Consider the following 17,453-nt stretch of genomic DNA (forward strand, 5'->3'; position numbering starts at 1 on the left):
CACTAGGAACCCAAATTTCAGGTTGATCCTAGTGGGTTTGGGCCACGAACGTTCCGTTGCAAGGTGGACTTGAGAAACCCTAGGCGATAAACCTTGTAACATTCCATGGGAGTGCTAGGCGCAGCATTGATTAGATTCGGACCACTAAAAATGTGCGTGGATAGCTGATAGGTAGGCATATTACATTTAACTAGAGTTAGTAAACTATAGTTAGGAAGTAAGACCTCGCTTGATTCACTTCTATTGTAGATAGTGAAATGAGTGAGAATGACTTAAGAAGAATGAAAGAATAATGAAAGAAGGAGAGAGCATATAGCTCTTAACCTTTGCTCCATCTCTATCACTATTTCCTTTGTCTTGCATTTTTATCATGGTATTAGAGTAGGTTTTTTTCCAAGAAGATCTCTGGCATGGATTTACTGTGCTTGCTATCGAAGACCTATTGAGGCATTAAAAGGGGGGTTTAGTGGCCTGCAATGGAGCTTTAAGAAGTGAGCTATGTGACTAGCATGCAATGAACTTAGAAAGATACTTGGAGTACAATATCTTCCTTGATCTTGAGGGGGAGTACTGAGAGTCAAGCTCATCTGATGTGATGCTTAGCTTGACATGACAGCTGCAATCCCTAGCCAGGAAAATGCAGCTCAAGCAAGAGTTGCACAATGTGCAAAGAGAAAGTATGAGCATCAATGACTACCACATGAAGGTGAAGAAGATTGCAGATGCACTTGCTTCCATTGGGTCGCCAGTGGAAGATGATGACTTAGTTTCTGTGACCTTGAATGGTCTAGGAAAGGATTATGCACAGTTCCGAACATCCATTTCCGTCCGTGAAAGATTTCCTGATTTTGAGGAGTTGATTGCTCTTCTAATTTCTGAGGAGCAGAGAAATGGTGGTGCATCTTCTTCAGGAGGAACTTCAAAAGAAACTGTCTTCTACTCAAATGCTGGAAGAGGTAGAGGCAGAGGTAAAGGAGGCCAATCTAGAGGCCGTGGTAGAAATGAGAATATGCAGGAAACTCAAGAAAACCAGTCCTATGGAGGAGGACGTGGTAACTCTAGAGGCAGGGGGAGCCAAAGAGGTCGTGGTGGATAGCAAAGAGGCCAAAATGCAAATAGTAGTGTTGAATGATACTACTGTGGTAAAATGGGTCATATGGCTAAAGACTGCTATAAAAAGCAGAATGACATCATGAATGGAAAATTGCAACAAGGGAATTATGCATCTTCTAGTAGACAGGGTGATGACAGAAATGAGCATTTGTTTATGGTGCAGCACATGAACAATTCTGTGACAAGTGCAGAAGAAAGCAACGATGAGTGGTATGTTGACTCAGGTGCATCAAACCACATGGCAGGTCATGCAGAATGGATGCAAGATGCAAGGAAAATGGAAAAACCAGGATTTGTGAAGACTGGTGATGATACTGCACATCCTATTGTGCAGATTGGAAAATTTCCTTTGTCTATGCAGGATGGGAAAAAGAAATACCTGTCGGATGTATTTCATGTCCCGAATATCACCAAGAACCTGGTTTCTGTTGGTTAAATGGTTGAGTAGGGCTTGCAGGTCAGATTCAATTCTCATGGATGCTTTGTTGAGGATATGAAAAATAAAGGTCGCTTGATAGCAAAAGGAAAGAAGAAGGGCAGAATGTTTACGTTGGATGCAGACATGCCTGAATTGAGTGCAGCAATGTTTGCACATGGGACTGGCGTAGTTGCAGATATTGATATCTAGCATAAACGCATTGGTCATGTTAATGTACAATGACTTAAATCAATGCAAGCCCAAAATATTGTTGCAGGATTGCCTAAATTTAAGGTTGCAGAAATGCATAAGGTATGTGAAGCCTGTCAGTTTGGAAAACATGCAAGGAAATCATTTCCTAGACATGTTCAAGAGAGTAAGAAGCCATTGGAATTAATCCACTCTGATGTGTGGACTACTAAAGCTGCATCTCTTGGAGGCTGTCATTATTTTGTCACTTTTATTGATGACTACAGCAGAAAAGTTTGTTTGTATTTTATGAAAAAGAAAAGTGAAGTTTTTGGGCATTTCAAAACTCTTAAAGCTATGGTTGAAAAAGAAATAGGCCTACAAATAAAATGCCTAAGGTCAGATGGAGGGGGAGAGTACCTCTCAAATGAGTTTGCAAGGTTCCTGCAGGAGCATGGCATAAAGTAGCAATATTCATGCAGTCATACCCCACAACAAAATGGAATTATAGAAAGGAAAAACAAGCATATTGGAGAGGTATCTCGTGCTATGCTCAATGAAAAAGACTTGCCAGATTTTTACTGGGCTGAAGCAGCTGCTACAACAGTCTACATAATGAACAGGACTCCCACTGTAGTAATACATGGGATGACTCCAGAGGAGAGATATACTGGTAGGAAACCAGATATTTCTCATTTGAAGATTTTTGGTTGCATTGCCTATGTTCATGTGCAAGATGAGTTGAGATCCAAGTTGGATCCAAAAGCTGAGAAGTACATCTTTATTGGTTACTCTCTGCAGGCAAAAATGGTATAGATGCTATAACCCTTCTACTCGTAAGTTTACAGTGAGCAGAGATGTTTTTGATGAGATGAGTAGCTGGTATAAACCAGTAAATGTGATTGATGATGTAGATGCACAAAATGGTAATGTTGCACAGAATTCACAGCAGCAGTCACAAAATATTAGTGGACCTGGAGTATCCTCTAGCAGTGGTTCACATTCTTTGCCATGGATAGGCACATTGAGATCAGGAGAATCTCCTCAAAACAATGCAGATAGTGGTATGCAGGTTTCAAGAAAAGGAAAAGAGAAGGTAGATCAGCCCATGTTTGATGTGAATGTAGGTCACTCTTATGTGGATGGTGAATCTAGTGGCTCAAAACAGAGCATTGATGATGAGTTGGGTATTCTCTCTATTGTTACACCTGGAGTAAGGAAGACCAGGGATGTTTGGAGAGTACCTGGGAGTGAACCTACTTTAATCAATTATCGAGAGGTGAGGATTGAGGGACGTTACGACCTTTGGAGTCAGGTACGTTCCCATTTCCCTATGCACCCACGGCTGGGTTTCTGCCATCAGCACAGGACACATCACTTTGTTCTATACACTGCCCTACAAGGCTCCCTTGCCTTTCTCATTGCACCTATGCTAGATGGGTTGAACGCACCGATGCACCATCAATTGTGCACCCCTGGCATACTCCCTCTACACCATTGCTTTGTCGCTTCCTAAACCGGGTGTGAGATATGGGTTTTCATCCTGATTTCCTCGAGTGATATTGGTCATGGGGCGAGTGACTGCTCTTTCATTCCATATGAGTGATTGTGAGTTGAGTGTAATATCCCTCGCCATCGACGAATTTCCTGCGATTCCTTCAACCAGCTACCTCCCTGGGTGCTGCCGCGTGGTCCCTGCCATGAAGAATATGTGTTATGAAGACACCTTGTTACCTCCTGCAGCCGACGACGACACCAGACGCACTCTCGATAGTCGCCATTCCTCCTCGGCAATATGGGCCAAGTTTTTCTAACCCTACACCTTCTGTTGTCAGTGATGGTCATGTTTTAAGTGTGGGGACATTAGCGGTTGGTCTGTTGTGTGGTACTAGGTCCCTGTTGCTCAGTCAACCCTACTTGTTAAGGTCTTAAATGTGGGGACGCGTCCCTGCGCGTCCATGTTGCATACCCCCATGCATACACCCTGTTCTAATCATGCATCTATGCCATGATTTCATCTTGCCCTGATAGGGTCCCTTCCCCACCCTTCCATTTTATTTCACCCTGTTCGAGGGGTTGTTTCGTGACCGTTTGTCCTTATTCTTGGTTTTACACTTCTTTCATAAAAACGGACCTTACGCTTACCGAAAACTCAATCCAACCTTATAGCCCTATTTGTCCCTTTGAACTACCTATTTTTCTTTTTTACCATCCCCTGTTCTGACAGACGATTCTCACGTTATTAATTTTTGAAGTAATTCCCATAAATGGGACATTTTTCCATGTGAACGCATCTCGATTGCTTCGGAACCTTGATCTGATGAGTCAGGCTTGTCCTACCCTTTCTCCCTGACATTTTTTCTTTTTACTCCGTGTCATTTTGATGCACGGTTCATCTGTTATTAATTTTTGCGGGTTTTCGAACCTTTTTCGTGCCTATTTTCCACATTTTTCCATGTGAACCTACTCGATTTTTACCAGAATTCCAATTTGATTTGACAGTCATGTCCTGCTAGCCTTTCCCCCACTTTTTTCTTCTTCCTCCCCCCTCTTCCGATTGTCAGATTTTTAGTTATTAATTTTTTCGAGTGTTTTCGAATGCATTTTTCATGTTTTTTCCATGTGAACACATCCTAATTTCCCCCAAACTGAGTTTTGATTTGCCAGTCCTGTGTATTCCTTTTTTTTGGACATTTTTTATTTTTACCGCGTGCTATTCCGACGCACGGTTCTTCCCGTATTAATTTTCGAGTCCATTTTCCAGCCCATTTCTGGTGTTTTTTCCATGTGAACGTGTCCTATCTCGCTCGAAACTGTATTTTGACATGCTAGGTTGTTGGAGACATGGTTGTGCACACTTTTCCTTCTTTTTGTATTTCATTCCGATGCGCGGATTTTCCGATATTAATGCACGTATGTGTTTTCAGGTTTATTTTTTGCGTTCTTCCCATGTGAACACCCTGATTTTGTCCCGGAACAGGTGTTGCATATTTCCAACATTTTTCCCTCGTCCCTCGGCCCATTTTTCCTTTTTACAGATTTTTTATCTAACACACGGTTTGGATTTTATTAAATTTTCTTTATTTTTCTTGTTAACCGTGTTTCTCGCCTCGCGCATGAATGCGCCTGTTTTTGGTTTTACACGCCCCAGGACGCCCCCTTGGCGCCCGTGGCTCACGCGTCCCCATCCCTGTCCGTTTGCATCCGTCATTGCAAATTTTTTTACCCCTGCCCGCGCATGCGCACGGGCCGCGGATGTGTTCTTTTCTTATTTTTTCTTATTATGTAATATCACCCAAAAAAAATTAATTAAAAAAAAACAAACACTATCCACACCATTTCAAATAAAAACAAATACAATAACAACTCCACATAAGAACAATACTACGCAAATAATCCAAACAAAAAAATAAAACGCCATTAAAAAAACAAACAATCTAACTTTAATTTAACATTTAAAAAAAACAAACAAACGACCAAACAAAAAGGGAAAACAAAGACCGTGAAAAAAAAAAGCAGAAAGAAAGAAAAAGGAAAAAAAACAACACAAATTTAATTAGAATACCCAAATATTGAAAAAACAAACACAAACATATCAAAACAAAAACGAATTAATTTTTTTAAAAAAATAAAAAATAAAATTTTACATACCTATTACCCGCCCGTTCGTGCCTCCTTCTTCTTCTTCTTCTCTCTCCTCCCTCCAACTCTCTTTCTCTCTCTCTCTCTCTCCTCGGCCTCTTTCCCTCCGTCTCTTCTCTCTCTCCTCCCTCCACCATTCCTTCTTCTTCAACCTTCTCGGCCTCCTTCTTGCAGTAGCACGCTCCTCATCCGCGCTTTCCTCCTCCTCACGACGGCGTCCACAGCCCCTCCCCCGTTCGGTGGCATTAGCCAAGAAGGACGATGGGGGAACCGGGCGCGATCACCCCGGGAGCAACGCATGATTGATTGGGATCAGAGCGCCATTATCCAGGACAGAGCATGACTCAAAAGGAACAAAGCCAGTCTAATTGATCGGAAGCAGCACATGACTAAACAGGCGGTCTGATGGATTAACCGGACACAAGGCATCATCAACCAGGAATCGAACTTAACTAAAGGGGACCCAAGCCCGTCTGATTAAACAGGCATAGAGCATCCGGTGCCCCTCCCCCGCTCGGCGGCCTTCGGCGCCCTCCCGCCTCCTGTCTCTTCCACGCGCCGCCACCCGTGCCGCCCCTCAGCGTGCTCTCCTCCTCCTCGCCGCCGCTCTGCCACCTCCTCCCTCCTCCTCCCACCTCCTCCCTCCTCCCTCCTCCCTCCCTCCCTCGCTCCCTCCCTCCCTCCTCCTCCTCCTCCTCCTCCTCCTCCTCCTCCTCCTCCTCCTCCTCCTAACTGACTACAGGTTAGTTACCTAACCACTATTAGGTTACCTAACCATTATTAGGTTAACTAACCCCTATTAAGTTCACTAACCACAATTAAGTTAACTTTAATTCAGTTAAACTAACCCTGCTTAGATTAGTTAACCCTACCCTAGTTAAACTAACCCTAGTCTAGTAAACTAACCCTAAGTTAGTTACACTAACCCTAGTTGAGTTAGTTAACCCTAAGCTAGTTAGTTAAACTAACCCTAGACTAGTTACCCTAACCCTAGACTAGTTAACTAACCCTAGTCTAGTAAACTAACCCTAAGTTAGTTACACTAACCCTTGTTGAGTTAGTTAACCCTAGGTTAGTTAAACTAACCCTAGACTAGTTACCCTAACCCTAGACTAGTTAACTAACCCTAGTCTAGTTAAACTAACCTTAGTCTTCTTAACCTAACCTTAATCTAACTAACCCCCCTTAGGTTAGTCCCCACCTTAATCTAACTACCCCTAGGTTAGTTAGTCTAACCTAGGTTAGTTAGAATCTGACTTAGGTTACCTAACTTAGATTGCTTGATTTAAATACTTTATAAATTCATTTCCACTCAGAAAAATTTCAAAAAAAATTCAAAAAATTCCCTTAGATTGCAAATTTTTGGAAATTTGTCAGGTGGAAATTTCCACCACTAAAATTACAGAAAATTCAATATTTGACAATTTATTCCCAATTACTTTAAAAATGTAAAAATTCATTTAAAATTAGGAAAAAATACAAAAAAACCTAAAAAAATCTAGAAAATTCCACCCATCCCTTGACCTTTTTCCATTCCTTTTTTTACTTTAAAATATTTTCATACATGGCCCTATATTTATTTATTAAAAAAACCAAAAAAAAAAACTTAAACATAAAAATCCACATCTTATTTTCATAACCTAAATTGTGGATATTTCCTAACTGACTGAAATTTTATTTTTCCTTTATCACATATCCATATGTAATTATTATTCCTTTTGATTTAAAAAAAACTAATAAAATAAATAAACACCCACATACAATTTATTAAAAATCACAAACCCAAAAACACAGATAACTCACACACACACACACATTATAACATAAATTACCCAAACCACACTATCAAAGCAAAACAAATACACCTTAAATATAACCCCCACACCATCCCAACTTACCTAAAACCTTTCAAACAAAAATTAATTAAAAATTATAAAATAATTTAAAAATAAAAATACAAATACATTACAAACCCACTAAGGTGTTGTCTTTGTTGTTCAGTCAATGGTCTTTGATTTTCTTTGACTGGATTCATTGGTTTTGGGGGACTCTTCCGTGCACCTTCAGGCCATTGCATACACACCCCTTCTAGGTATTTATTTTGTGCGCTTTATTTATTTATCATTCCCACTTAATCACAAATTAATTGTTAAAATGAACTATTTATTCACCCACATTTTCCACGCGCATTCGCGCTCAACACACCATTTCATCATAAAAATCAACCAGCCGTTCACTTTGCACGCGCTACGTGCCCTTAAGAGACACTTTAATTTGTAATTAAAAATGAACCAGCCGTCACAAGAGCACGCGCTGGCAAAAAAGCGCTCCACATCACTCTTAAATTTTAATTAAGGAATTTGCATTTAGAGACCCAATCTGGGCATCGTAGTCCGGGTTGCGCTAATGCACCGTTTCAACTTAATAATGTTTAATTAAAATTTTAAGAAGGAACAGCCGTTTTCTTATTAAGGTTTATCACCTAATAAAATGTCACCCATTGTTAATAATTTATTAAAATGAACCCTTCATTAAAATAATTCTCTCTCATTGCACTTCTTTTCCCCCTTTTTAATGAACACGCTTCGTGGGATGGGCGCGTAAAAGTCTATTAGTTGACACTGATGGTTCGAGTTATGGTCACGTCTTGATGTACATTTTTATGGTAGTCTGATTTGTCCATGTGTTACGATTACGGGTAGAGTGAGTCGTTTTTTCTTTCTTGCCTGATACGGGGATTTGGGTGCTTGCATGTTGAATCGCATGAAGCTTTCGGTCGCATATGTGTAGAGGTCATGCCGAAATTTTTCTAGGCTGTGTCTTATTTGGGGTGGTACTTGGGTTAGTTACGTTTATGTTTGTATGAGTGTCCTTCTTTTTGGATTGATTCCTTTTTGATAGCCCTTTGGTTGTTTTGCAGGCATTCTTTGTGATTGTTTGTGTTGTGGTGTGTATGTTTACCATCTGAATGGTGCCTCACGCTCCTCCCCCTATCCAGTATGTCCCACTGGTCAGTAGGGATTACTCTTCCCTACTTACTTTTGAGCCTCTCACGAAGGCGGGACTCGCGACTTTTGTGGTTGCCTCCTTTCCCTTGATTCTAGAAGATCCATCCATGTGTGATGAGTTCCTGGCCTCATACAGCAAGAAGTCGGGACTGGTCCATGGTACTTCCATGACTTTGACACCTCGAGGATTAGGGAAGGCTCTGTCTCTTCCCTACAAAGGTGAACCCTTTGTTACAGCTCGCCAGCTCTTCTCTAACAATGAGATTTTGAAGCTGTTACAAAAACAAACCAAGGAAATTCTGGATGTCAAGAAGGTGATCAACACTTCAGGAGTCTCCTTTTCCATGATCACTGATCCTGTGTGGAATTTGGTCTGCCAGTTCCTCCAAGACAGGTTTATGCTTGCCAAGACGCCATCCCATTACTTGTCAAAAGAGCTCTTTACAGCTTCAAGGATAGTGTTAAAAGGAGTAGCTATTGATTGGAGCACTTACCTACTCACAAAGATGGATCAACATTTCGTTAAAGTAACCAGGGGCAATGTTACCAATGTCACCTATGGATCCTACCTGTCTGCCTTCTTGACCTACTTAGGTTTACAGAAGAGCGTGCCTCCGCCTCCTCCATCTGATCCAGTACCTCCTCCTCCACCTTCAGATGAGTCCGAACCAATTGATATAAAGGATCTGGATTCTCCTCCTCCCCTGGTCATATAGCGCAAACGCTTGAAGCGGGTAGCAGATAAAGCTCCTTTAGTTCTTCCTTCAGTGACAATTCCTGCTACATCTGGCAGTGATCTCCCTGCTTATCCCACATGTAACAACTTGTTCTAAGCACATCAAGAAGGTTCATTGGACATATCAGTCCCTTCACTGAACAGTCTAGTCTCGGGAGATGCCATTCCCTTCCTATGTAAAGACATTCAGAGTTCAATTGAACTGTCAGTGACAGCCTGTGTTCAACAGCTGTATTCTTCCTTCTATGAAGAACTGATGCAGTCTAAAGACCAGTTGCATAAGGCAACATCTGAGTTAGCCTCTGCTAAGGACACACTGTGGCAGATTTGTTTAAGCAAATGGAGCAACAAACCCAACTAATTGAAACCCAAAGAGATGAGATATCTTCTTTGAAGATTCAGTTAACAGAGGCTCAATCAGAGGTCATTAGAATCTCAGAGGAGAAGGAGAGGATGTCTGTTTGCTTTCATGGATGCAGATAGAGAGCAACACATAGAGTGAAGTAACATGCTTCCTCTCTACTTATTCTCTTTACTGAAAGAACATAAGTCAAGTATTTACAAGTCCAGAAGGACCATTCACACCAACCATAAAGACTAGAGTACCGACTTATTTAATATACCTGGCTAATATAGCTAGACTAGCTGTGTCTAGCAGGCGGTCAAACACACATGAAAGAGCTTGATATTCTAACACTCCCCCTCAAGCTCAAGACAGCATCTGTACTCCAAGCAGTTGTCTAAAACCACAGAACTTATCTTTATCCAAAGACTTGGTAAAGATATCTGCAACCCGTTCATCTATCTTTACATGCATAAGATCCACTCGTCCTGCAAGAACCATCTCTCTAATGAAATGGTAGTGTACCTCTATGTGTTTCGTCTTGGCATGATAGACTGGATTCATAGCTAGGAGCACACTACTCAGATTATCACATAGTAACTTCACTGGAGCATCTACCTGTATGTCCAAATCAGCCATAAGCTTGAGCAACCATGAAATCTCGCATGCTGCTAATGCAGCACCCCTGTACTCTGCCTCAGTACTCGACAAAGAAACCGTAGGCTGCTTCTTGCTGCTCCAGCTAATCATGCCACTACCAAATCCAAATGCATATCCACTCATAGATCTACGATCATATGAGCAACCTGCCCAATCTGCATCCGTGTATCCAGTCAATGTCAAGGGCTTATCTCTAACATAGAACAGCCCATACTCTATGGTGGACTTAACATATCTCATAATGCGTCTAACAGCATCCAAGTGCCGCTTTCTAGGCTTCTGCATAAATTGGCTTATGAGCCCTATAGCATAGCTCAAGTCAGGCCTAGTGATGGTCAAGTAAATCAAGCTGCCAACTATCTGCCTGTACATACTCACATCCTCTACTTCAGCCCCAGTGTTCATGTTTAGATTGACATTCTGATCAAGAGGTGTATCCAATGGTTTGCATTTAGCCATGCCATACTTCTTTAGCATCTCCATGGCATAGTGCTTCTGCATCAGCCATAAACCATTTTCAGCTAGAACTACCTCAATGCCCAAGAAATACTTCAGTTCTCCTAGGTCTTTCATGTCAAATTCAGATTTCAGCATCTTCATTACATGCTGTATGCCCAAGTCATCATCATCAGTGATTATCAAATCATCAACGTATATGACCAGCACTACCAAGCCACTGTCAGTCTTCTTTGTAAATAGGCTGTGATCAGCCCTGCCAACAGCAAAAGCCAATCTCTACAAGTAGTTACTGATCCTAGCATGCCAAGCTCTCTGAGCCTGCTTCAGCGCGTACAATGCATTTTTCAGCCTGCATACATAATGCTGAAAATCAGGGTGAACATACTCTTCCGACTGAACCATATAAACATCCTCTACTAGGTCACCGTTAAGAAATGCATTCTTAACGTCCATCTGCTGCAATTTCCAGCCTTTAGCAGCAGCCAAGGCAATCACAGTGCGAATGGTTGCCATCTTGGCAACATGGCTGAATGTTTTCTCATAATCAAGTCCATATTGTTGGGCATACCCCTTTGCGACCAGCCTGGCTTTGTATCTCTCCACACTGCCATTTGACTTGCATTTGATTTTGTAGACCCATTTGCAGCCAATGGTCTTTTTCCCTTCAGGCAGTGGCACTAAATCCCATGTCTTATTTTCAGCCAAGGCATTCATTTCTTCATCCATGGCTACACACCAGTTCACATCTTTCACTGCTTCAGCATATGTACCTGATTCTTTGACCTCCATCACTTTTGTCATGTAAGCATAATGCTTTGCGGAGTAGCCACTATATGTCAACCTGTCAAAATAGGGTATCTCACCCTCTGCGAGCATCTAAGCTGTGGTGCACTACTCGATTCTCCTCTCTCATGAGGCAGAATATACCTGCTCTGCCTTGTGCCACGCGTATAGACAATTGGAATACCAAGTTCGCTGTCTAAAGTATCAGCAGACTCATAGCCAGAAGTCATTCTGCTAGGTGTCATCATACTAGATGCATCATCAATAACTTTCTCTTTTCCTTTGCTGTCCAAGACATCATGTCTCCCCCTCATTAACATACTGGTGTTAGTGGACGGTGAGATCCTCAACCTCCTTGTCCATGGGGATATTGTTTGACTACTAGGTCCTGTCATAGCAGTGCTCTGCTGTAAATCAACTGTAGAGACATGAGTGGAAGGCATATCCGATGGCACTGCAACTGGTGATACATACCAAGAGCCCATCTCATCAAAGATAACATCCTTGCTCACCAAAGTCTCCGTGGTAGAGGGATCATAGCATTTGTATGCCTTCTTCTCCTGCAAATATCCAATGAAAACACACTTATGCGCTTTGGGATCCAGCTTTTTCCTTTTCTCATTTGGAATATGCACATAAGCAAGACAGCCAAAGACTTTCATGTGACTTACATCCGGCTTATAGCCATATAGCTTCTCAAACGGTGTCATCTCATGAATACTTGCAGTGGGATTCCTGTTCAGAATGTATACAGCTGTCATAATAGCCTCTGCCCAATAGTAAAGCGGCATATGCTTTTCATTCATCATGGCCCTAGCAGCTTCCATCAGAACACTGTTATTTCTTTCAGGTACTCCATTCTGCTGTGGAGTATAGCTGCACGTTAGCTGCCTACGAATGCCATTTTCAGCCAAGAAATCATCAAATTCATTTGATACATACTCCCCACCACTGTCAGATCTCAAGCAAGAGATGTAGCATTGAAACTCCTTCTCAATCTATGCTTTAAATTGCTGAAAAACAGCAAAGACCTCATCTTTTTTTTTCAATATGTAAAGCCAGGTATAGCGACTGTAGTCATCAATGAAAGATACATAATATCTGGAACCTCCCATAGATGCATTATGAGCTGGCCCCCAAACATCAGAGTGCACTAACTGTAATGGACATGTACTCTGCCTTACATGCCTGACAAACGGTAGTCTAGACTGCTTACCGAATTGGCAAGCATCGCATACATGACCAATATCTGAATATTGGAACTTGGGTAAACCTTTAACCAGCTGTTTCTTCTACATAATTTGCAGCCTTTGCAAATTGACATGCCCCACTCTCTTGTGTCATATTTCCAAATCCCTAACAGTGCCAGAACCATGGGCAAACATAGTTGAATTCAGCTCTGGCAAAGAAGCATTAAGAGTAAACATTCGGCCATTCCTGTGACCACGAGCTATCAACTTGCATCCATTGCCAAACTCTTCAATAAAGCAGCCATGTTTATTGAACCTAACCTGCAAGTTCTGCTCACAGACAATAAGTTCTTCGTAATTGAAGGGACATGCAAGACATCATGCAAATTTTTCTTCCTGCCATCATGAACCATAAGAGGCACTTTGCCTTTATGCTCAATGCTATGATGCGTGTCATCACCTGTGCATACATAGCCATGCTTTTCAGCCACCATATCAGTGAACTAGTCACCATGAGGGGTCATGTGATTCGACGCCCCTGAGTCAATGTACCACACTGCATCATCAAATAATTTTTCAGTAGCCTTATCTTTGACATATTGCATGGCAAAGTCTATCACCAAAGTCATCTGCTTGACTGGACGTAGCATAGTGTCCATGCTGTTTGCCCTTCTGGTTTCCTTGCTTCTTCCAGCAGTCCTTTGCAATATGCCCATACTTTTCGCAGTAATGACAATCCTTATCCTTGTTCGGATTGTCAAACAAACATTGCTGCTACCATGAGCCTCTGCCACGGGAGTTAGATCTCCCCCTACCTCGAAAATTTCCACCACCTCTTGCATTTGATGACGGCTAATTACTATTACCATAGGATGCATTCTGTTGGCCTCCTCTGCCAGATCCATAGCCCCTACCACGGCTGCCACGGCCACGCTGATTCGAGTAAAAAACTACATCCTTATTCTTTGAACTGCTTGACCCTGCAGCTAAGCCAAGCTTCACCTCTTCATGAATCAATAATGCAACCAGCTCATTAAAGTCAGGCATTTTAGCCTGCACAGAGACTGAAGTGTCAAAAGACTTGTATTTAGGACCCAAGCCATTCAAAGTCACTACAACCATATCTTCATCTTCAAGTAGTGAACCAACAGATGCCAGCTGATCTGCTATGGTCTTAACCTCTGTGACATAGTCCTGTATGGATCTGCTCTTCCTCTCCATGTTATTGAATTTCTGCTTCAATTGTATCTTCCTGGCACTTGTGGTTGTGCCATAGTATTTGACCAATATATTCCATGCATTTGCTGGGGATTTACAGTTCATGATCTGCATCACCATAGCATCCGAGATACATAATGACAGCCAATGTAAAACCTTGCGAGCTCTTTTCGTCCAAGCTCAATGCACTCGTCTTTGATCAGCTGTAGGATTCCTTTTTGGAACTTCAGGTTCAGCCTCAACACCTGTCACTAAGTCCCAGTATCCTTTGCCTATTAGAAAGTGCTCCATGCGGAACTTCCATATTGCATAATTGTTGCTATCAAGCTTTTCTCCCACAATCTGGGTTATGTTATCAGTTCTATCAACATTTGCCATGTTGTAGACCTTGCCTCACTACCTGCAAACCAAGATATTCTTAACAGTTAGTTTTCTGCAATTAATTGCAGTAAAAAACCAGGGTATTTCAGCCCACTGACAAACTCAAAACATCCCACAAAAAAGTGGCTTAACCTATAGGTAAAACAGTTAGTATAAATTCTATGTATTCACTTCAGTTTGAACTCCTGCAATCTCACTGCCAGGGTACATACATGCAGTCTGAAAACTGTAATTCTATGAGTGACCAGCAGTGGTTTCAAGCCCAAAACTGAGTGGTATACATGTCATACATGTCCTAAACTTTCATAGATAGCTGCTAGTACATGTGTCAAGCCGTACATAGGCATAGAAACACAAAACAGTATATAACTAGCATATATGAATGTCGTAAATACATTCCCAGATTTCAAACAGCCAATGCACTGGCAACAGGGATTGATTTCAGTCCCAAAAAACCATAAAACATTTGCATCACTTCGGTTTCCAATGCTCAAGCATTTAACAGTCAGACCAAGTCTTCAAGTACCTATGGGGTTAACCAAATCAACTAGTTCTTCCAAGAACAGGAGTAACCAATTAGTGCTTTGTGTCTGCAAATATTTTTTCTAGTTTTCAGCCTCTCACAAGCTCTCAGATCAAGCCATTCCAAGCTCCAAATTTATGTCAAAATACCCAAGAAATATGACATGTCTTCTACCAAGCATCATGTGCTACATTCAAGCTCAATGGACATGCCAAAGAACATCCAAAATGCAGACACCACAAGTGTATAATGTCCCTGTAACTCCAATAACAGTTTAGCCCTGTGTATTCAGATCTGTAAAACTCTATTACAGCTCACACATGAGCTCCCACAGGGGCAATAGCAAATTATACCCTTCAAGAACCTTCCTTGGTATGCATCCATGCTCTATGCCACTTGACAAGTGCTTTTCACCTTACATCTCTGCCAATGAGAGCAGCCTATTCACAGGCACAGTCCACACAGATAGTTCAGAGTATATCCAAATTAGATTTGATGGTAATGATGATGAATGCCCACTTGTTGATGCTCAATGGAGCCTTGGTGAGCCTCCAAACAAGCCACACACTTGTTAATGCTCAATGGAGCCTTCGTGAGCAGTCCATATAATAAATCCCAGCCATGGATTTTAGCCTGCAAAACAGGCGTAATCACACTGCCTAGACTGACATCTGCTGCTACACAATTTGATGATTATTTTAATGATGAAGCACTCACTAGTGCTCAACCAATCCTTGGGAGACTCCTTAGCAAGCCACAACTCCTCCTTCAAGCAATGAGAATCCAATGCTCAACAATGCATACCTCTGTGTGACCATTGATGGAAATGACTGTCAGTCCTCTTCCTTTTCTAGCCCTTTAGGTCAATCTTCAAGTCTTCTTCTTCAGTGCATTCCACCAGTGAGCCCATTCATGGCTCTGATACCATGTTTGCCTTCATGGATGCAAATAGAGAGCAACACACAGAGTGAAGCAACATGCTTCCTCTCTACTTTTTCTCTTTACTGAAAGAACATAAGTCAAGTATTTACAAGTCCAGAAGGACCATTCACACCAACCATAAAGACTAGAGTACCGACTTATTTAATATACCTGACTAATATAGCTAGACTAGCTGTGTCCATGTCGGTCAAACACACATGAAAGAGCTTGATATTCTAACAATGTCCAACGAAGTGCAAGAGTTTAAAACTCTCTTAGATGTAAAACTTTCAGCCTTACAAACTGCTAATGACACAGTGGAATCACAAGCTTCCCAAATCAAGCAGTTGCAAGACCAACTGGTAAAGTCACGGTCTGTTCCTCCAAGCCCTAATGTTCCTCTGATTTCTTCTCTCTCACAGTAGGACTTGGCAGTTCTCCAGAGATAGGCTACTTTGTGTCCTCTATTCCAAGATAAAGTGGAATGATTGCAGTCTAGGATGGATCTGCTATGGTCTACCTTTGAGCATTTCTAGGAATATGTTCCTCCGGACCATTCTTTCTTTGTCCACTATCAATTGTAGAAGTTGGCCTTTTACATGAAGCTTTCAATGATGGATCTTCCTCTTCCAGAGGATGGTTGGAGTGGGGCTTGGTCTCCTGAGTTGCTGACAGAAGTGGTCCGTATGGTGTTTGAAGATTCTGTCATGACAGATACCATGTTCCTATCATATATGTATCTACGGGGAGACTTGTTGATTCCAAATGAAGTGGATATGGCCTAGTATGTGGGAGACGTGGTTTTACAAGCTGTTTTGTATGTCAGCTATTTGGAGTTGCGAATAGATGACATGTTCCAGAATTACTCCTCCAAAGTGGCTACTTGCCCTAATAATTCCTGGCACTCCATGATTGATTCTGTGGTCCTGAATCAACGACAGAACACAGCTTCTCTCCATGATTGATAGAGTGATAGAGGGATCGTTATGATATATATCTTTCCCTCTATCAAACCAATTCCACAGCAATCTTACCCCTTCTTTTCCAACCTCAATCTTTTCCTCAAATTCCCATATTTACATATTGCTCTTTTATCGAAGATAGAGTATTTTCCCCTTCTCCACCATGTCCTTCTCCATCCATTCATATACCTTCTACCTTTCCTATTTATCAATTAACACCCTTCCTAACTGATTCCCTAAAATTTTCAGCCACTCCTTCTTTAACTTATTCCTCCTTTTATCATTTTTCCTACCCATCTATTCATCCACTTTTACTTATTCCACTTCCATCTCCTGCTACTTCTATCTCTCAACCTCCTCAGTTGGTTAGTGAATATGAAGGGTTTGATTAGCAGATTCCCAGAAGAAGGGGATGGAGCTCGAGTGATTCTCTTACAGGACCTTAGATAAACTGGCCAATAATTCCAGGAGATTGGACAACTGCCACTCAAGCATACCAGAACTACCTTCATTTTGCTCACCAATATTCACAATCTCTAGATCCTTTGGTGAGATTGACAGCTCATTTTTCTTGGTATCTAGCATACATGCATAGGCATTCCCATAATGATCAAAAGGCCATTCCAAAACTTTGTATGAATGTCAATGTGAACATTGACTCTCACCAGTTGGATGCCCTATATTTTCATGCCCTATGTCTCCCTAGCAGATACCTTGTCTTGCTAGAAAGGATGTGCTGCTTGCAGTTCTTTCAAAATCCTCCCAAGACATTTGTAGATGAATCCTTCTCCATGGATCGCTTCAAAAACCACCAAGCCTTCAAAAGGGATCATCTTCATTGATGCCTTTGCAATGTATCTTGGATGATTCTTAATGATATATCTCTTTTTGGAGGTGTCATTCAGAT

The sequence above is a fragment of the Lygodium microphyllum genome, chromosome 11 (assembly GCF_053477565.2).
Source record: "Lygodium microphyllum isolate KBCC chromosome 11, Lygodium_microphyllum_v1.1.10, whole genome shotgun sequence".
Classification (NCBI taxonomy): Eukaryota; Viridiplantae; Streptophyta; class Polypodiopsida; order Schizaeales; family Lygodiaceae; genus Lygodium; species Lygodium microphyllum.